General features: G+C 42.0%; 1 long non-coding RNA gene across 3 annotated transcripts in view; it reads left to right on the top strand.

Moving 5' to 3' along the window:
- The first annotated feature begins 1,065 nt into the window (after positions 1-1,065).
- Positions 1,066-20,880, top strand: part of LOC125754819 (uncharacterized) — a 48,699-nt gene continuing 28,884 nt past the window's right edge. The window contains exons 1-3 of one of the 3 annotated variants that reach the window (XR_007409666.1): positions 1,079-1,674; positions 19,459-19,585; positions 20,221-20,246. This is a non-coding gene — a long non-coding RNA (uncharacterized LOC125754819). Of the gene's footprint in view, positions 1,675-2,434; positions 2,728-19,458; positions 19,586-20,220; positions 20,341-20,880 lie in introns of those variants that run through there. The other 2 variants (XR_007409667.1, XR_007409665.1) reach the window with 2 other exon arrangements.

The following is a 20,880-nucleotide window of genomic DNA, read 5'->3' as shown; positions in this document are numbered from 1 at the left end:
AGTTAGACTAGATCCATTTAAATTCTTCCCTTGAGGGATCCCTGGGTGGCTCAGCAGTTAGGCGTCTGCCTTTGGCTCAGGGCCTGATTCTGGGGTCCTGGGATCAAGTCCAACCTTGGGCTCCCTATATGGAGCCTGCTTCTCCCTCTGCCTGTGTCTCTCATGAATAAATAAAATCTTTAAAAAAAGAAAATTCTCCCGTTGAGTAAATTGGTTACTTTGTGAGTTTATATCAGACAATAATTTAATTTCCTTTGATAGCAGCAGGAAAAATGTATTTTGGGTGCCGATTCATGTTAAATGGTTTGCTTTATATATATTGTTTCTATTCATTTCACAATCCTGGTTTTATTATCTCTACTTTATGGATGAGAAAACTGAGGTTCAAGGACATAAAAATAATTGTCATAGGGATTTGTATTTTCTGTTCTACAATTAGTCATTGATCTGGAACATATTATGTGTTTGTTACCAGATGCAAGCATCATTTCTCCTTCACTAAATTTTTTCCGTATTCACCCTATCAATGGGGCACACCAAAAACTGTAAAGGTGACTGGAAGGAGAGAAAAATAAAAGACAATTATTTAGTAAGATCAAATTTGAGTATTAAGATTTTGTTTCTTCGTTTTCATTGACTCTTTTTTTTCCGTTTATATTCCAATTTTTTTCAGTTAGTATATACATATACTTTAGTTCTTAAAACCTAAAAGATTTGAGGCATTATAAACTAGGAAATATGCAAGACACTAAACTATGAACTAATTTCTAATTCCTATGGGTATAAAATATAACAGGATAAAAAAATTATAAATTCTGATAGATGGGATGCCTGGGTGGCTCAGTGGTTGAGCGTCTACCTTCAGCTCAGGGCGTGACTCCGAGGTCCCGGATGGAGTCCCGCATCAGGCTCCCTGCACGGAGCCTGCCTCTCTCTCTCTTTCTGTGTCTCTCATGAATACATAAAATCTTTCAAAAAAAAATTCTGATATATATTCTGATATAGACTTCTGGTATATTACGATACGATGTACCACTTTTAGTCATTTTGGCTTTAATTCAAAATCAAATGTCAAAACAGACTTTCTTCTGGATAAAAACTAAGTACCGCTAACTTTATGAGGTTGCTATAATCGCTGCAGGAGACGGCGTGGGTAAGGGCCCGAGCCCTAACGCGGGCAGCCGGTAAGGAGGGCGCCGCCACGTCCAGGCTCCGCACGGTCAGTAAGCACAGGGGCCCACACGCCACTAGGCCATCCTGCCTCTCACGTCCCACTTAGATCTGCTCTGCGAAAGTGGCGCCGTCGGACCGCCTGCTGTTCCTCCGCCCTTAATGCTCTTGGGGGCAGCGGCCTCCACGCAGTCGGTGCGGACACGGTCACGAGACCCCAAACTGCCAACAGGCGTCCCACGAGTGAAGAAGAAGGGCCGTGCAGCCACCACCGAGTCAGCGATGGCAAGGCGGGCGCCTGGGCCGAGACCCGGTCCACGGAATCGTCAAACTGCGGGGCGAGAACCGGGAGCCGTTACGGAGCCTTGGAAGAGAGCCCGTCTTGGGGCGAAACCACCGGAGCGGCGCAGGGGCAGGCAGGCTGACAGCTGACGGCACGGCCGGTCTCAGAACCCAGCTGGCGTGGGGACGAGCTACACCGCTCTTGTTTGTTGTTTAAACTATGTGAGTGAGTGTGGGGTAGGACTTCTTTAAAATTTACTTATTTTCAAAGATTTTATTTATTTATTCATGAGAGACAGAGAGGCAGAGAGGCAGAGACACAGGCAGAGGGAGAAGCAGGCTCCACGCAGGGCGCCCGACGTGGGACTCGATCCAGGACCCCGGGGCCACGCCCTGGGTCGAAGGCAGGCGCTCCACCGCGGAGACCCCCGGGTGCCCCAAGGGGCACGACCTCTTAAATGGCCCCCAATAATCTGAGGTCAGCAGTCCAGCTTTAGGAATCAGCAGCAGTCCTTCACAGTCGGGCAGCCATCTTCCATTGCCATGGTTGGGCTCAGCCGACTCCCTCCCGGGGGCGCTCGGGTGGGACACAGGCTGTTACAGGCCCCAGTGCTGGTTTGGGCTCCAGCGCGGACCTCGGGGCGCGGACCTCGGGGCGCTGACCTCACGCACTGCTCTGGGGCGCTGCTTTCAAGCCGCTGATCTCCGGGCGCTGCTCTCCAGGCGCTGACCTCGGGGCGCTGACCTCGAGGCGCCAAGAGGGAGCCTCCCCGGCTCTGCGCTCAGCCGCTCCGCTGAGGTCTCCTGCTCCCTCCCCCGTTTCTCTTTCTCGCACCTGACGTCAGCCTTCGGGAGCCCGTCCGACGGCCCAGGCCCTCCGGGAGCTGCACGCGCCGTCGCCTGCGGGGGGCGCACCGCTCCCCGACACGCTCCCCGGGACCGCCGCGGGGGCTCAGGCGGCCTGAGGCAGGTCCCGCGGCGACACAGCCCCGGCAGCCAGGCCACCCGCGCCGCTCTCCTCCCGGCGCTCTCCTCTCCCGCCACGAGGTGGCCGGGCATCGCGAGATCCCACGGGTTCCCACGAGTTCCCACGAGACCCCGCGAGATTGCGCTTTCTCCCGGAAGAGGGCTTGCTGCCGCCCTTCCGGCCCCTGGCGGCCCCTCCTCTTCCGGCCACGCCGCGTCCACCTGCTCTCCCGTCACACGTACCTCAGCCGAGCCGCAGGTGCAGCCCTGACCGCTGCCCCGCGAGACGCCGCGCCACGCACGACCCAGGTAGGCCGCGTCAGGATTCGCGACCCACGGAAGCCGCGACGTCGGCGGGTTCGGGGGCAGCGTGTCCCTCGGCAGCAGGCGACGCTCCAGCCTGTTTGGGTCCCTCACGGGCAGCACCCGGGAGATTCCCGACGGTCGGCAGAGGGAGTATCCTCCGTGCAGAAGTAGCTGCCGGGTGGAGCAGCGCGGAGAGGAGGAGCTCCTGAGGGCCGCGGCGGGGCCGAGTACCGGCCAGACAAGGGACGGAGCCGGAGGCCTTGCCGAGGGCTTCCTACTTGCTTCTCCGTTTGAACCGTAAAGGAGATCATCTTTACACACACACACACACACACACAAAAGTCTAAAAAGAGTTTAGGAATAGCTTAAAATGCACTTAACGGTTAAGTACTTTAAAAACTTTGTCGAAAACGTGTAGGAGCTAGCCAAGATGGAAAATGTTCCCAGAAGAGTGGAGAGGAGAAAAAAGAAAACAAAATGAGACCAAACACACACACACACAAACCCCCATGTTTTAAGGAGTATTGAAAGAGTGAGTAAGAGAAAGGCTGACGAATTTTAGACGTAGAAAATGGAAATGAAGGGTTTTGGGTTTTTTGGGGTTTTGGGTTTTTTTTCCCTCCCCTTACAGAATCAGGAAGAAACCACTACATAATAGGTTGAAAACAGCTTGTTTGACATTGGGGACATTTTGATGTGGAGGACGTTTATCAAAAGACAGTACAAATGACAAAGTAGAGCCAGCACCTCAGCTGAAACATGCAGGTGAGTCACAAGCTGGACCGTCAGCAAGTGGCAAGTGGCATCTCGAGCCCTTACTACGAAAAGAGGCCTTGGAAATGTTCGAACCCAAAACATTTTGTGTTATAGGTACAGAAACCGAGTCCCAGGGCAGTCCTGTCATTTTCAAAAAGGTCAAGCGGTGACAGTCGCAGAGCAAGGGCCACTTCTGTGTGTGTGGACTCCACGTCCACTTGTTTTAGAAGTCGTTGGGGCTGTGCATGTACCCCCTGCACGGAGGCTGACGGTGAGGGCCGCAGAGCCCCCGGTACCCTCCCGTCACTTGTCAGCCTCGTCAGAGCCAACTGCCTTAAACATCAAGCCCAAAGAGGAAACTTGGACGGGTTCTTGACCTTACCCTAATGCTGTCAGACAGCCCCGGCTCTGGGATTCGATTAGAAAGTACCGATTACACAGTAACCGTTGTTTGTAACGGGGCTGTTAGGATAGGATAGGATGGTGCAACTTCTGAGTAAGGGCCCACGCCATACTGGGGATTGGATAGATATATTAGTTTTTTCTCCAAATGAATGGCAGAGAAATAAAAAAACAGCAGAGCCAGGCAGTAGTAGGTTCGAGAGTGCTTTATGGGGACTGCTCCCGGGTGAGGGGTGAGGTTCCATGACTCGGAGAGGTGGCCTGAGTCAGGGAAGTGGCACCCGGGTTGGGGAGTGTGGGGGTTTTTAAGCCTTATTGGTTCCGGGTCCAGATCTGGGTGGGTTCCCCTTGCCTAGGCAAGGGAACACCGTGTCCCTAAGTGATTGGCTGGGGGTGGGGGTAGTACAGACGATGGGGGTGGTCCCTGGATGGAAAGTTTCGGTTTCCTGTCTAGGCTTCCATTTACTGGAGATGATGTGGTGGTCAGGGCTGCTTTGGCGGGAAGATCAGCCATTTTGACCCAATTTGAGATGTCTGCCATTTTGGGTGCCCCTGTCTCAGCCAGCCCAACAATATATATATATATTTTTAAGATTTTATTTTGCATATTCATGAGAGATGCAGAGACACAGGCAGAGGAAGAAGCAGGCTCCCTGCAGGGAGCCCAAAGTGGGACTCGATCCTGGACCCTGGGGTCACGCCCTGGGCCAAAGGCAGACACTCAACCGCTGAGCCACCCAGGGACCCCCTATTGGAAAAATATTGTGAATATTAAACTTGACTCCATCCTTGTGTCCCAGGCATCACAGAAGAACACCTAAAAGGCCATCTCTTATCCATGAGATTTTCTTCATAATGCTCTGGGTGTCTTATGATCTGACTCGATTACTCCTCCATGACGACAGAAATGTCTGGAACTCAGTTTGCCATTAGTAAAACGGTCTCTCCTATATCTCCCCACTAGAGTTCCACATCTTCAAGTGTTCACTGACCTGGAAGTTCTCTGAACCCTCTCCTTTCGGTTTCTAGGGAGACCTCATACATAGGCCTGAATGATTAAACTGTTGGCCACTAGCAGCTTATTCAAACTCCATGCCCTCTCCCCTCCTGGAGGTCAGAGGTCGTTGACTAGGCCTGGACATTCCAACCTTTTAATCATATGGTGGGCTGCACTGACAAACGACTCCCAGGCTTAGGTGCTTTGCAACAGTCAATTAACATAACAAGACACCTTTATTGCTCTCATTACTTAGGAAATTCCAAAGGTTTGGGGAGCTGTGAAGGAAATTCAAAGGTTCAGGGAGCTGTGAGCCATGAATTGGATGAAGACCAAAATATACAACACCCTGAACAACATGGACCCAACAACATGGGGGTCTACTTATATGTAGGTTTTTTTTTTTTTTTTCCAACAAATACAGGATGGTCTATAAATGTATTTCTTTTTCTTATGACTTTCTTAATGACACTTCGTTTCTCTAGCTTACTTTGTTGTAAGAATATGCAATATAATAGGATATGCAAGATGTACGTTAATCAACTTTGTTATTAGTAAGGCTTCTCGTCAACAATAGGCTATTAGTAGTTATGTTTTTAGGTAGTCAGAAGTCCTACGTGGATTTTTGACTCCCTGGGGAGTCGCTCTCCATAACCCCCACGTAGTTCAAGCATATATGAGAACTATATTTTGGCCATTTGAATCACCAAATGCGTTATTTCTTATAAATCACAGTATCACACATTCCTTCTTTAATTCTAACTTTGCTGACAACGAGGACATCATTTTTGCTCCTTTGTACCCCAGAGAGATGGGTCATTATTCCTTTCTCAAAAAAATCAAATCAAATCCTCTGTGCTAAAGTCCAAACTATCTGAGGATGGCCTCCTTCTGCCTGCCACTGTAGTCCTCTTCCATCCTTCTAATCATCCACCTCACTCCCTCCCTCTTGGCCTTCCAGCCATGCTAATACAGCCTCTCTTCCTATGGTCCATTACTGTAATCAGAATCCTTTCCCTGGATATACTCTCTACTCCTTCCTTCTCTCTCCCTCTATCATGCACATCTGACCATAAACACTTCTGGGAGACTTCGTCTCACCATTTATTTTTTACTTGCCCACAAAGCTGAACATTACTGGAAAAAAAAACTAGCCATGCCAGGCTGACTGATCATATTTTACATTAAATTTATGATCACAAATTTCAGAAAGACTGAAACATTGCATTTCCCTGGTCACATCATTTTCTCTTATCCTCCAAGATGTTTATGAGCAATCAGAAGCTGCATGCCATATATTTGCATTACCAAATTTACTAATACATGTCTGTATCCAAATAACATGATTCTTTCCTATGCAAATGGGTGAATTCATTATACTTTTACCTGAGCGCAGTTCCTGTACTTGCCCATTGGATCCCATTCTCTTTCCTCTATCTAATTGTCTCCATTAATTATCCTTTATCTCTCCTGAAGCATCATAATCTTCCATTTCTCTTTCTCAGATCATTCCCATTAGTATGTAAGCAAGCTGGGACGCCTGGGTAGCTCAGTGGTTGAGCGTCTGCCTTTGGCTCAGGTCATGATCACAGGGGTCCTGGGATCAAGTCCCTCATTGGGCTCCCCATAGGGAGCCTGCTTCTCCCTCTGCCTATGTCTCTGCCTCTCTCTGTGTCTCTCATGAATAAATAAATAAAACCTTAAAAAAAAAAAAAAGTATGTAAGCAATCTGAAGTAATTCTGTCTTTAAAAAAGAAGGGAGGGAGCTGACATAGCCGAGGCACCATTCATTTATCGGTCACTTTAATTTGCAAAACTCCTTAAAAGCGTTATCTGTGTACTCTGTCTCCTATCCAAACTTCCTTACTTTTCTTTGTCTCTTCACCCTGAAAAGGCACCCACCCCAAAAACTCTTCTCAAGCTGTGTTATTCAAGGTCACTGCACTCCTCCATGTTGCCTAATCCAGTGATTAAGTCTTTGTCCTTATTTTACTTTGTCAGTAGCATTTGACATTGTTGATTACCCTCTTCTTCTTGAAACTGTTCCTTTAATTGGCTTCTGAGACAAAACCATTTCTTGCCTTTTCTCCTACTTCAGGGCTACCTTGTTTTTGGTCACATTTGCTCAATCCCTGTTTTTCTTGTCAATGTCCAAATATTAGAGAGCTCCACACTCTTCCTATCTCTTCTCTCCAAACACTCACTTCACAGGGAATCTTGTAACTAATCCCAAAGCTTCAAATGACAGCTATAATTGGACAATTCCCAGAAATACAATCTCAGCCTAGAACTCTCCTCTGACATGTAGATTCAGCTGAATTGTTTTTCATTTTACTTAAGAGACACCCTAAATTTAATGTATTCAAAATCAACTCCTAAATTTCCTCATCCCATATAGGTGAAATTCCTTTCCATCTTGGTAAATAATACCACAACAATATAGGCAGATAGGCAGTTGGGAGGTGCCCAGATTTTATAAACCCATATAAGGGGCGGGGGGGAGAACTATATGAACCAGCTATTGTATGGTGCTTCTTTTAAACATACATGCAGGGAGGGGGAGAGAATAAGAAACAGTGTGTGTGAGGTAGTAATTAATAGCCAAAAATAACAAAGTAATTGAGTTTTCACTGGATACTTCTGTTTCCATCTGTGATGAGTAACATGGATCAGATTACCCTCCTGCAAAGAACTATGCTAACTCAATAAGAATTTAAAAATAGCAGTTTGAAGGCATTGAAGATGAATGTAGTCAGGACTTGAGGAGCCAAGGTCCTCAAGAGAGAAGGAAAATAGATTGAAGTGAGCCCAAATTTACTGCAGTCTTTGCTCTCCAGGCATTTGTTGAATCAAGGTATAAGACCTAGAAATCAAACAGGAAGTTGGTGGCCTACTCACCTGCTAGGAAGACAAAAATTGGGACTTCGGGGCTATCAAGAGAGCAGTATTCAGTATGCCAATGTTCCAGGAAAAAGTGAACTCCAGAGAATTAAGCCTGAATTTCTACATAGAGTTCTCCTCAAATCACTTGTAGGATCCTAAGCTGTGAATCTGCAGAAAGAGTCAACAAACCAATCAACATGTGACTAAAAGCTAAAAAGCTAAACAGAAATCTTGGGAGTTTCACAAAGGTAGGGGGACAAAAATGGAAATTCAGTGCTAGTTAAGAAGGAGGGGCTCTTATAATCAGCACAGGCTCTCCATTGAGACCCAGAAGAACTAAGCACTACCCATAGGGGAAAATTGGAAATAGGCAAGTCCCCAAACCCAGCTCCTCCTGAATCAGTGTGGTACTCATATACTGTATGTGCCTGCCAGAAGAAAGCCAAGTACTCTAGAGAAAGAGTCATTGAAGAGCCTTTTTGATTTGTCCTAGACTATGTCAATAAAAAAAAAAGTGAAAAATCAAGAAGGCAGAGAATAAGACATAAGAAGAATGAAAACCAAGAGAAAAATAATAAAAAATTGAGTTACTGGAAAAATTTAGTTACTTTAAAGCAACTGATTGTTATACTCAAACAGGATAGACAAACAGATGGAAGATTTCAACAGAATCCCTAAATCTATACAAGATAATCAAATGGACATTCTAGTAATGAATCCTATAATAACTGAAAGTAATTTAATAGGTTTCATAGCAGAAGAATATACACAGAGGTAGGATTCCTAAACTGGAGGAGGGAGGGGTTAATAGAAAACATCCAAACTGAAGTACAAGTAGGAAAAAATATATGGAAAAAAGCAGATAGGCTCAAAAAAGCATACTTTAAATAGGGAAAAGCTCCAACTTACATGGATTTGGTGACTAGAAGAAGAGAAAGAGAATGAAGTAGATGAAATATTTGAAGAGATATTACTAATAATTTTTATTAAACTAATGACGTAGTATCAAGCAATAGATTCAAGAAACTGTTACCCACAAGCAGATAAACCACCTCTAAGCAAATTCGTAAAAGTGATGAAAAACAAAGGGAAACTTTTAAAAGCAGAGGAGGGCAACATCATCTTAAAAACTAGAAACTATGGAAGACAGAAGATAATGGAAAACTATAAAGAGATGAAAGAAAATTACTGACATAGAGATTTTTACCTAGAAAACCTGATTTTCAGAAATAAAGATGACCCTCATACACTGTTAGTGGGAATGTACAGCCATTAGGGAAAACAGTATGGAGATTCCTCAAAAAACTAAAAATGGAACTTCCATGTGAACCAGCAATTCCACTTCTGGGTATTTATCCTAAGGAATTGAAATCAGAATCTCGAAGAGGTACCTGCACTCCCACAGTCATTGCGGCATTATTCACAATAGCCAAAGTATGGAAACAGATGCCCAATTATTGATAAAGGGATAAAGAAAATGTGATATATATACACATACGGTGGTTATTACCACTACCACCACCACCCCCAAAAGGAAATCCTGTTATTTTCAACAGTATGAACCTGGAGAACATTATGCTAAGTGAAATAAGTCAGAAAGACATCTACTGTATGATTTCACTTATATGTGGATTCTAAAATAGTCAAACTCATAGAAGCAGAAAGTAGAATGTTGGTTTCCAGGAGCTAGTGGAGGAGGTAATTGTCAAATGGTACAAAGTTTCATTTATATAAAATAAACGAGTTCTAGAGTTGTATAATATGGCATAATATAATATACTAAAAACTGCTAAGAAGGTAGATCTTGTATTAAATGCATTTATCGCCAAAAAATATAATGAAAGGTATGGGAAGAAAAATCGGGAGATTATAGGTGGGTTTATGGCTTTGATGATGGTGACAGTTTTATGGGTATAATTTATCCCCAAATTCATTGGGTTGAACATGTTAAATATGAACAGCTTTTTACATGTTAATTATTATATATCCATTAAATGACTTATTAAAAAAAAACCTAAGGGGAAAGAAAGATGAATTTAAGTCATTTTCTGACAAACTAAACCTAAGAAAATTCACTGTATGAGTTCTGACTGAAAGAGATACTAGAGAGAGCTCTTCAGGATGAAGGCAGGTAGAACCACAGGTATTACAGGAAGGAAAGATCATCAGAAGGGGTAAATGTATGAGTAAATCTAAGTGAAATCTTCACTTTAAGATAATAACACTACAGTGTGGAGTTTAAAATGCAGAGATGGGGAGCCTGGGTGGCTCAGTGGTTGAGCGTCTACCTTTGGTCCAGGTTGTGATTCTAGGGTCATGGGAGCAAGTCCCACATCAGGCTCCCGAAAGGGAGCCTGCTTCTCCCTCTGCCTGTGTCTCTGCCTCTCTCTCTGTCTCATGAATAAATAAATAAAATCTTTAAAAATATATTTAAAAAATGAAATACAGAGATAATTAAGTTACCTGCGGACAATATCACAAACGGCCAAGGGTTGGGACCTCTGGGTGGCTCAGCAGTTAAGCATCTGCCTTTGGCTCAGGGCGAGATTTTGGAGTCCCGGGATTGAGTCCTGCATTGGGCTCGCTGCAAGGAGCCTAATTCTCGCTCTGCTTATGTCTCTGCCTCTCTATCTCTCTGTGTCTCTAATAAATAAATAAATAAAATCATAATACAAACAAACAAAAAACCAAAAGGCCAAGGGTAGGAGGAATAATATATGGAGTTAAAGTGTCCTAGGTCCTCTACATGTCCAGGAAGTGAAAAAAAATATTACTTAAGGTAGATTCTAGTAGTTCAGGAATGTCTGGACTAAACTCAGGGGTAACAGCTAAAATGATAATAGAATCCTAATAGAAGGGGAAAATAGAATCTGGAAAAAAAAAAACTTGATTAAAACAACAGAAGGCAAGAAAATAAAGGAAATGGAACAAAAACAGATGAGATATATACTTAAGTGGGAGATTTAACTCAAGTCTTTACTGGAGTCCCTTGGAAAATATCAAATGATTTCCAATTCACAGTCTCCAGTAAGCGCCTAACTTACATCTCCCACATGCGCCTTTCCACATCTCCCACACAGCCCACCACTGTGCTAGGACTCTTTTCCCTCTCTCCCTCAATTCCCAGACCATCTCTCTAACAACTTTACCTCTAAGGTCATGAATTATGAACTGAAGTTAAATATATGAACAGATATAATAAAAACAAAAATATCATATTAGAAGTACAAAAGAAAAAAACGAAACAATCACAACTGCACCCACCTTCAATCCCCCTCCCTTCATGGTAAAGATAAATACTGTGTTCCTGTTTCCTTTCTTTTAGGAAGAGATACCTGCCCCCTGCCTGCACTCAGGTTCTGGTTAACAAAGGACAGCTCTCAGTCTGAACCAGCAACTAAGAATCTTCCCCCTTTGGCCCGGAGGTGGGGAATAGCTACCAACATTTATGATTTAATACTTTATTACATCGTATTTATGTAACGTCTTTCTCATTCTTACTCTCCGAAATCTGCTTCCTTATTCCCAATATCATTAAGCAATATAAGCATCAGGTTGTAGCAAATTGAGTTTTACCCTTAAAAAAAAAAGAGAGGGAGGATTCCCTTTGTCTATGTTAAAAAAAAAAAAAAAAGGTGAAACAAGCAACTAGAAAATTATGGTATATTAAAGACATTTTTATGTTCTCTGCACTATTACCTCCGAAAAGCATTGACTTTCAAATCAGACTTCTGGGTGGGGCTCGGAGCTTTGCCAGTTGTCCAGCAGTGTAACCTTGGGCAAAGTGACCCCACACTTCTGAACCTCACTTTCTTCATCTATAAAATGGAAACAATAAAAAAATTGAGGTGAGGATTAGAAGAGAAGATCTGCAGAATACTGTGCCTGGATTGTAATACGTGTTTAGTAAATGTTAGCTGCTCTTGCTCTGCATAGGTTGGTCAGTGTTTATTTTCATAACTGAACTAACTGGATATGATTTTTTAAAATTCATTTCTGAGGTCCAGACTAGCAAAGCTCACACGATCCTCTGCTTCTCCTCCATCTGTCTGCCAACTGACATTCTTTGTTGCTAATCTAAGACCAAGCCATATGTTCTCCGTATGGGAGACTCTTTCCTGCCCAGGTGGGGAAGCAGACACAATGATCTAATAAGTCTTTGCTGTCTCACTAGGGCAAGTCTTGGGAAAACTTCCAAACATTGAGAGGTTCTGATGAGACACCACAAGCTTGGGTGACTATGTTGTTCATCAAAAAACTTTTTTTTTTACTTTCCTTTTTCCTCCCAAGATCCCCAAACCATGTTTCAGTCCTGTCATTACCTGTTTCCTTGTCTCTGTTTAGTCTAGCAGACAGATCGAGGTTCTAAAAAAGATTTCAACATGGGATGTCTGTGTGGTGTCAAGGACGGTATAGATGAAAAGTGTATATTAAGAGCTGGAGGACTGAGTTAAGAGTCAGGCTCTGATCTACAAATCCCAAACCTGCAGCATCCCAGCCAAAGGAAATATGCCACTTTGAAAGGGATGTGAAAGGTAGTCATAGAGACAGTGCTACTGGGGGGTTAGAGTTTAATGTCACCATACTTGACCAGAACTAAAATGTATAAGCAGAAGTTAAAAAAAGAAAAAAAAAACAAAACAAAACACCATAGTAGTAGAAAGTGAAGGATATGCAGACATAAAATAAAATTAGATTCAGATTTGCATAAATGGAAACCACAAATTTAGAAATAAATATTTACCTTTTAATAATGTTCTTATTCACTGGGTCGTAAGTAAATAGTGTAACCCCAGAATGTTAACACAATGGCAGATTGGAAGAGAAATCCTTGAGCTATCCTGGCTATTTTGACAGTTATATAAAGCCAAATGAGGCTTTCACTTCTCATTTTCTTAATATTACTCTCATTTTTTAAAAATATTGAAACAACTCATGTTTAATTCCATGAAGTTAATTTAATTGATGTCTAAATTCAACAAAATTTGGGACATGTTAACTGTTGGAGACATTAATTTCAGAATCAGTAAAGGTCTGAGTAAATTGGCTCCTTATTCTATCTAGTTGCCTTCTGCTTCCCAGATTTTTAATGTAATTTGCATTGTTGTAGCCCACACTTATGACCCAGGTAAACTACTTAAAATCTCTGAACCTCAATTTCCGCATCCACAACATAGCAATTAAAATCACTGCCAGCTAATTGTCTCATAGGGAGTGTAATGGTAAAGGCATTTTTACAAAATGTTTTACCTCTTCTGAGGAATTGCACTAAGACATTCATTATCATGTGGAACAAGCAGGGATTTATATACTCATTTAATTGCCCCCCTGCAAAGGATGTGACAGGCCTGACCAAAAACCACGTGACCTGGCTAGGGATGTGCATCATCCTAGGGATGTGGATCTGTGTGCTATATGCTTGCTAACTGAACTGGTCAGTATACCATCATTAATTATAGTGCTCAGAGAAATGATTTATTCAGAAAGGACTGAAAATCAGGGTCAGTTTCTCAAGGAGAACATGCTTTAGCTCACCAAGAACTTTACATTTCTGCATGCATGGACCTGTCCGAGGAAGCTTCCCATCATTATCCCTGGCTCTTTCCACCACACACTAGCTTGCAGTTTGCTACCACTTCAAAGAGATATACAATTAACAAGAGCACATAATTAGTGTTTATACTATTTCCAGCACATCTTGACGCTTCTCACAGGTAGAGACAGGCAGTGCACATTCAAAACTTGCAGTGCATCTAGGAAGTGTGCCACAGATCTTAATATTTTTCATTTACACATCTCCAGAAAGAAAATTCAACAGAAAGGTGTCTGCAGCATGTTCAGCAGCTTATGCCTCTGAATTTATCTGAGGCTCTGTTTTTTAAGCATTCATATATCTACTCACCAATGTGGTAATAAAAATTACTTCTACATTAGGCAGGGAGCTCCGTGTATTTACCATGTGCATGAACTTGCTTAGTTTTACCCACCAGGTCTCTATAAGGATAAAAAAAATAAGGAGAGAGATTTGATATTATATTAAAGTACTTCATTTCTTTCCCAAATTAGTTCTCCTTCTGGAAGATAATGCTGGATAGTTATCCATGTAATACTTTCATTATAACAGAATGGAGAAGAATTGCATTAGCCTCAAAAGAGATATGAACTGGAAAGGTCATTTTTGTGATAATGGAATTCATCAAGGAGACTGAACAGACACTAGGAAAGATTCACAAAAGATGTCATTTTACCCCTCTGTCTGAATTTTTTTTTCCCTGATTATCAAAAGACCTCAGTTCTTTACAAAAAGTATATTTTTTAATTCACCTGGAACCATGTGTTTAGTTTATCATTGGTCTCGCTAAAAAGACATTAGGCGTTTGGGTCTAACTGAATTACACTGGGTCATCAAGAGGACCTGAATATTTAACATTTAGCAAAGAGGGTTCTCCATCATGTTTGATTTCCAACCATTTATATTCCAAAAATAGCTTTTCTTTTCCAGACATGAAAGTAGTGCTTTGTGGGGATGTCTCAATCTCTAGGGCTCTAAATTTACCTCAGATCTTTCAGGTTCTCCATTTAAGATAACTCTTACACTTGGAGGCCTGTGTCTCACTTTCAACTTACAGAATTTCAAATACTATCAAAAGCAACTTAAGTATGTCTTGGAGACTCTTGCAAATTAAATACCAGAGATACAGGTTTTCATAACTATTGGCAAAGCTCAATTAAGTTTTACCAGACTAAACAATTGACAAATAATTTGAGTTAGAGTCTTCATTCTTCTCTCCATGATTCCAACCCAAAAGCTCCGTCAGTTCTTCCGGAAAAGTTCACCTTCCTCTACTCTGGGTGTCTTACCTCTAAGATGACTATTGATAGCTTTCTGCCTTGTCTTGTAGAAATTTGAGGCAAATTACATGACGTCATCTGTGTAAAGCTTAATGGGAAAGTGTAAATTGTTGCTTATAAAGTGCCATTAGGCTTACTTTGTTATTTTCCCTTTCCTTTTCTTTTCAGATCAGAACCCCATCCACCTCATCCCCAAGCCCATTACATTTTAGTAAAACAAACTATGAGACACACGCCCTTCCCACTCTCATGCCCTCAGGTCAAAGGGAGATTCCTCTAAGCACTTTGGAGAAAGATTTCTGTAGAGATTGCTACTGTGAACGAGATAGACCGTTTATGTCCTGCAGCCACTAGCCTCCTGTAGGACCCCTGTAACGTGAAAACAGTACCACAGCGATACCTATAGACTGAGTCAGGGTAGGTTCGCAGAGGGAAGTGACAGAGATGCTGCTGAATGCAGACCTGTGTGGGCTGTCCCCTTCTCCATCATCATCAACTCCCAAATATATACAGTCTACATGTGGCAGTCAAGAAATGCCCAGGGTGCTTTACAGGAGAACAATGCCCTGTGATCGTTGCCGGCTTCCCTGTGCTAAGCATCATTTGGTGTGGGCTACTTTCTGCCCACTATCCCACAAAATAGAGTAAGTTTCTTATGTCCCAAAGTTTCATTAGGAAACCATTTATTTACAACCTCAAAATCATTTGCCCATTGTAGCAGCAGAGTAAGTAATGCTTTGGTCTCCACACAAACCTAAAAAGGAAATATTACCTGAAAGACTAGATATGTGATGAAAATTAGAAAAAATGGGGCAAGCAGTTAACATAAACTTGGATAAGACGAAAATAAATTAATTGTATTTTGGATCCTAAAGGAAATGAGGTTTATTTAAAGAGGAGGGAGAGATAGGCTGTTGTTTTTTTTAAGTTCTCAAAGAAATTTCAAGACAGTTTTCACAACTTTCAAGGTTTTGTGAGTCAATTCTAATTTTTTTTTTAAATGAATACTACGTTTCCCTGATGGTGGTGTGCCCACTCACTTTTAGCTCTGATTAGAGTCATTTGAGGGCTCACAATTGAGACACACAGGAAAGAGGAGGAGACAGCAGAGGATAGAGACTATGGAAGAACTGAGGCAACAAGTGCAAGTTGAGGGAAACAAGTCCACGGTGAAAAAATGTCTAAGTAGTGTTGACTCTGATCTTAAATGAACACAAAGAAAAAATATATAAAATAACTCCAAACACTACAAAATAACTGAACTAGCAATGATTGACTCAAATCTTTCCATGCACCAGTCCTAAGAAAACAGTATTTTCTAAAGAAAAATTCTCTTGGAGGTCAGAAGCAGACTGAAGATGAGTGGGTGGTATTTAAAGGACAGAAGAGGAGGGCTAACCACACACCCCCTGCAAGTACAGAATGTTTGCTAGTCAGGTGCTTTATAGGTTGGGGAGTATCTCTACTTTAAGGAATAAAATTTATGCAGGAAACCTGAAAAGCCAATTGAGAGCCCGTAAAAATATGTATTTTAAAATAGATATTGAAAAATTAGGATGCTGTCACACACTTGAAAAATGTTTTACACAAAGGAAAAGTATGCAGAAAGAGCTCAGTAAAAGAAAGTGCAAATGTATTAACCATTAGGCCAATAATCGCATCTGGCATTGTCAGTTGTCAAGAAATGTCTTGATATATTTCAGTGGTTAATAAAAGGATATTACCATGTGATAACTGATGGTTTTATACCACCGTCTAACTAGCCTACGAGTTGCTGAAACAGCAGATCATTTTATGAGCACTTATATAAGCAAAAGCACTAGAATGCTTTTCAGTATTGAGATTTTTAAGAGTAGATACAGACCAACTTGCATACTTCCAAGGCTTGATGTGGTTTCCCATCAAGATGGCCGTGACTGAAACAGCGTGAGGCCAGTACCCATTAGGGAATGTCACAGGGAGGCACAGCTCAATAACAGGGGAAGCAGAGATGCTGGTGTGACATCAGTCTACCCATAGCAGAAACAAAAACATTATTTTAAAATCGTGACAGTTCTCTGTTGTCCGTAAGTCATTTCATTTGTTTTTTTTTTTAAGATTTTATTTATTTATTCATGAGAGACACGGGGGGGGGGGGGGGAGGCAAAGATCCAGGCAGAGGGAGAAGCAGGCTCTACGCAGGGAGTCCAACCTGGAACTCGATCCTGGGTCTCCAGGATCACGCCCCGGGCCAAAGGCAGACGCTTAACTGCTGAGCCCCCCAGGCTGCTCATTTGTGTTTTTTTTGTTTTTGTTTTTTTTTACAAGATTGATATTTAAGAGTTGGTATAACATTATTCAGATATTATACAGAGTAGTAAGAAGCAGTCATTGAGAATCATTCTCCAGATATTACTAAATATCAATAAAATCTGTAATCCAGTGTGGCTAATAATTTATGTTCACCAAGTTGGACAGTCCCTATTTTGCAAGCAAATTTTGTATTGTGTTTTTGAAGAGAATAAGAGTCATACGTAACAATTAAATCCAGCTTAGCATGTTTTACAAAGTTAACTTTCCGGCTGATAGGATTTCCAAAGATACACAAAACCCATTCATCACAGGACAGGTGGAAGGACACCTTTTAAATACCTCACAAGCAAACATGATTATTATTATTACAAGTAACAAAATAACTAGTTAATTGTGCTTTTAGGAAATCTTGTCCTGTAGAAAAAACAAAAAACTTACGATAAATAGGATCATTATTACTGCTATACCACTAATAAAAATCAATATTATACTTATAATCGTAAAAAAAACATAATTCTTTGGTTTCTCCTGTGGGCCATACATTAGACCTCTTCCTGTAGTGTTCTTATTGCTCATAACCATCCCATGCAGAAGGCGTTAGCACATCTTTATAAGTGAGGGAACCGTAATGCAGAGAGACGAAGTATCTGGCTTAATGTCACTTAACAAGGTGGAGTTCCAAATCCAAATCCACATCTGCCTGAATTCAAAGCCTGAGCTTTCCTTTCATGCTGTAGACGTGTATAGATAGGATTTCCTTTTGGGGGTTAATGTCATTAGCTTATAAAAACTAGAAAAATGGAAAACCAAATTATTTGTTGATTCTCACTACAAAGATAATCAGTTTTAAGCAAATAGAGGGCAGCCTCCACATTAAGAAAAACAGACACAGGTTGGAGTAACTGCTACTTCTGCTTAGTGAGCTGGTATCTCTGGTGCTGCCACTCTTACCTCAGAATAAGGGGAACAGTCTTATCATTCTCAGACCACGTGGCCCAGTGGAACTGGAAAAGATCAGGTTATAAGTCCTGGCTCTACCACTTTCTAACTGTGTCTCTAGAAACACCTCAAATCTATGAATTTCAATGTTCCCATCGAAATACAAAGAAAATTAGCACAGCCATTCAGGGTTGTCATGATTAGGACATGTAGGGGGCACTTCTCAGCAGCGATTGGAACAAATTAGGAAAATAACAAACGGAGACTTCTATTATTCTTTGTTAGGGTTGTAACTTGTTGATGCTGAGCCAAGGACCGAGGAATGGCCTGAGTGTGGAATGTTGCATGCTGTGGAAAGTACCCTTTGTTAGATATTAGAAAAGGAGGGGCACCTGTGTGGCTCAGTCAGTTAATCGTCAGACTCTTGATTCCAGCTCAGGTCATGATCTCAGGGTTATGAGATGGAGCCCATGTTGGGATCCATGCTCAGTGGAGCCTGCTTGACATTCTTTCCTCCTCCTTCTCCCTCCCCCTCTGCTCCTCACCCCAATCATGTGCTCTCTCCTCTCTCTAAATAAATAAAACCTTAAAAAAAAAGTAAAAGGAAGGAAGGAAGGAAGGAAGGAAGGGAGGGAAGGAAGGAAAGGAAAGGAAAAAAGGCTTTCTGCACATTTAGTTCATAACTTCCTTCAAAGTCATCATTTTCAAGTAGGGTTAACAGTTTATCTTCCTGACGATGACCTAATAAAAGCCATTGGAGACTCTTGGTTTTAGTCTCAGAATGGGTTTACCCTCAGGGCTTATCCCACAACCAAACCAGTTTGGAAAGTAGAACCAAGTATTATAAGTTAGAGTCAAGGTGAGGAAAGGAAATCCATCTCTATGTAGAATGCCCATGTTATATTTAAAAGGGATGAGGGTCTCCTGTCGAAGCTGAGGCCTAAGCGAGCATGTGTGAATAGCAGAGACTGCAGGGAGTATGCATGACATGGTTATCGGATTGAAGTGAAGGAAGTTCTGGTCTTCGGTCTGCCTTCATTGCAAACTCCTGAGAAACCTCTGAGCACCTTGGCTTTCTTCAATTCTAAGAAAGAAAAGTTGAAGACTGCTATCTTCCTGAACTTTGTTTAAAGTCTCTTCAAACCATTCTCATTTTACCACTTCTGCATTTTAAAAAGTGTAGTAATTTCAAATAAATTATGCTAAAATAAAGACCGTAAACCCTGTCCTATTTCATGAGCAGTCAGTTTGTTCTCGAGAGAAGGAAGGAGTGTGTGCAAAAGTTCTTGGAAAAGTTAGAAGATGAACTAATAGGCAAAGATTTATTTCTAATAAGGAAGATGATCTTGTTGAGTCATAGAAGGAAAGGTTTCAGGATAGATTTTTTAAATGATGCTGAAATATGCTTTGAGGAAAGGATGTGGGATTTTCTAAAAAAATTATTGAAAGCTATCTCTTAGTTTGGTTTAAGTGCTAGTTGAAGACAAGTTGAACTACAGGACTTCCCGAAATTCCTCTGAGCCTAGAGTCTTTGAAATTTAAGACCACACAATTCTTTTCTTCATTTATGGATGTACTCAAAAAACATTTGCTGGGCATCTACTATATGCTAGGCCCTATGAGAAGCAGTGGAGCACACAGTGATCAACACAAGGCAGTAAGACGAGGCCCCCAACCCGCTGCGATGCCCCAGAGAGACCAAGATTTCTTCAAGGACAGGCTGGAGGCAAGGCCGTGAAGGTAGGCACGACGTCTTCCCTATGTTTTCACCAGTGTGTGCTGCAGCTCCCTCCACCCACCCGCGCCTTCTTCCTCCTCTCAGTCCCTGGCTGAGGTCTGGCCTGTCTTAGGGAGTGCTTTACTGTATTTCTTGCACTCTCTATATCCTCTACTCCAATTTAAGGTCTCAGCTAGAACATCAAGTCATATTAAATGCATTCTTAACAAACATGTAATTTGAGCACTTAAGTGGCTTGGTGGTTGAGCGTCTGCCTTCAGCTCAGGGTGTGACCCCGGGGTCCTGGGATGGAGTCCCGCATTGGGCTCCCTGCAGGGAGCCTGCTTCTCCCTCTGCCCGTGTCTCTGCCTCTCTGTCTCTCACGAATAAATAAATAAAATCTTTTTTTAAAAAAAACATGTAATTTATAACCATTCCATCAGAGGAGAGGGGATTATACTTTAAAAGGGCTGATATTTATGAATACAAATTAAGGATTCTCTATAACATAGAAAATAAGGCAAAATGAAGAAAATATATTTAGTCCAGATGTGGGAGATAGTTGATGAGAAGTATAATCCTTGGTACTCTTTAAATCACACCACTGAAGGTTTGATCTTACAAGGCCAGCCTTTTGTCTGTTGCCCTTTATCCTCAGGGTGCCAAAACTAAGTGCCAGATGCTGAGGCTCTGGGGATCATCTGCCTACGTGTGGCATACAGCCCCCTACATCATGCCGAGGAGATGTCATTTTTTAACACTGTGGATTTGTTTCAGTGTAAGCATTTTACTACTTTTGGGGATCCTGAAAATGTATTCTTTCATGATTTAAGCTGAAGTTATCTCAGGGGAAACAAAGCGTATGAAGCAATAAAAAAAGGTGTTGTTGAAATTCTGTTCGCCCTTGCCTCTTCAACTACCACCCAATTCAAACTAGACGTAGACCTAGCCTGGGACTGTAGCATTTGAATGACAAGTGAAAAACACAATCAGACATCTGGATGTTTCCAAGTATGCAAGCATTTGGCATTATGTGGACAAATAATATGGATGACTGCATTTTTTTAAATGCTGGAGATGGTTTACGAAGACTCCTTCTCATTACCCAAAGTATCCCACAAAGGGCAAAATATCTTCACCCTAGTTTTCCTGTGGAGACTGTGTAAAAAGTGATTTTGAGAAAAGATAAAGGGGGCCTGTCTTTCTGTGTAGTATCAGATACTGGCCCACAATAAATGCTTTTGGCTAGTCTGATAGGTAAAATTATCTACTTGCAAATTTCAACGTCTGGCATTCCTCCATTGTAGCTGACCTTATG

The sequence above is a fragment of the Canis lupus genome, chromosome 3 (genome assembly GCF_003254725.2).
Source record: "Canis lupus dingo isolate Sandy chromosome 3, ASM325472v2, whole genome shotgun sequence".
Lineage (NCBI taxonomy): Eukaryota > Metazoa > Chordata > Mammalia > Carnivora > Canidae > Canis > Canis lupus.
This window is presented reverse-complemented; position numbering and strand designations above follow the sequence as displayed.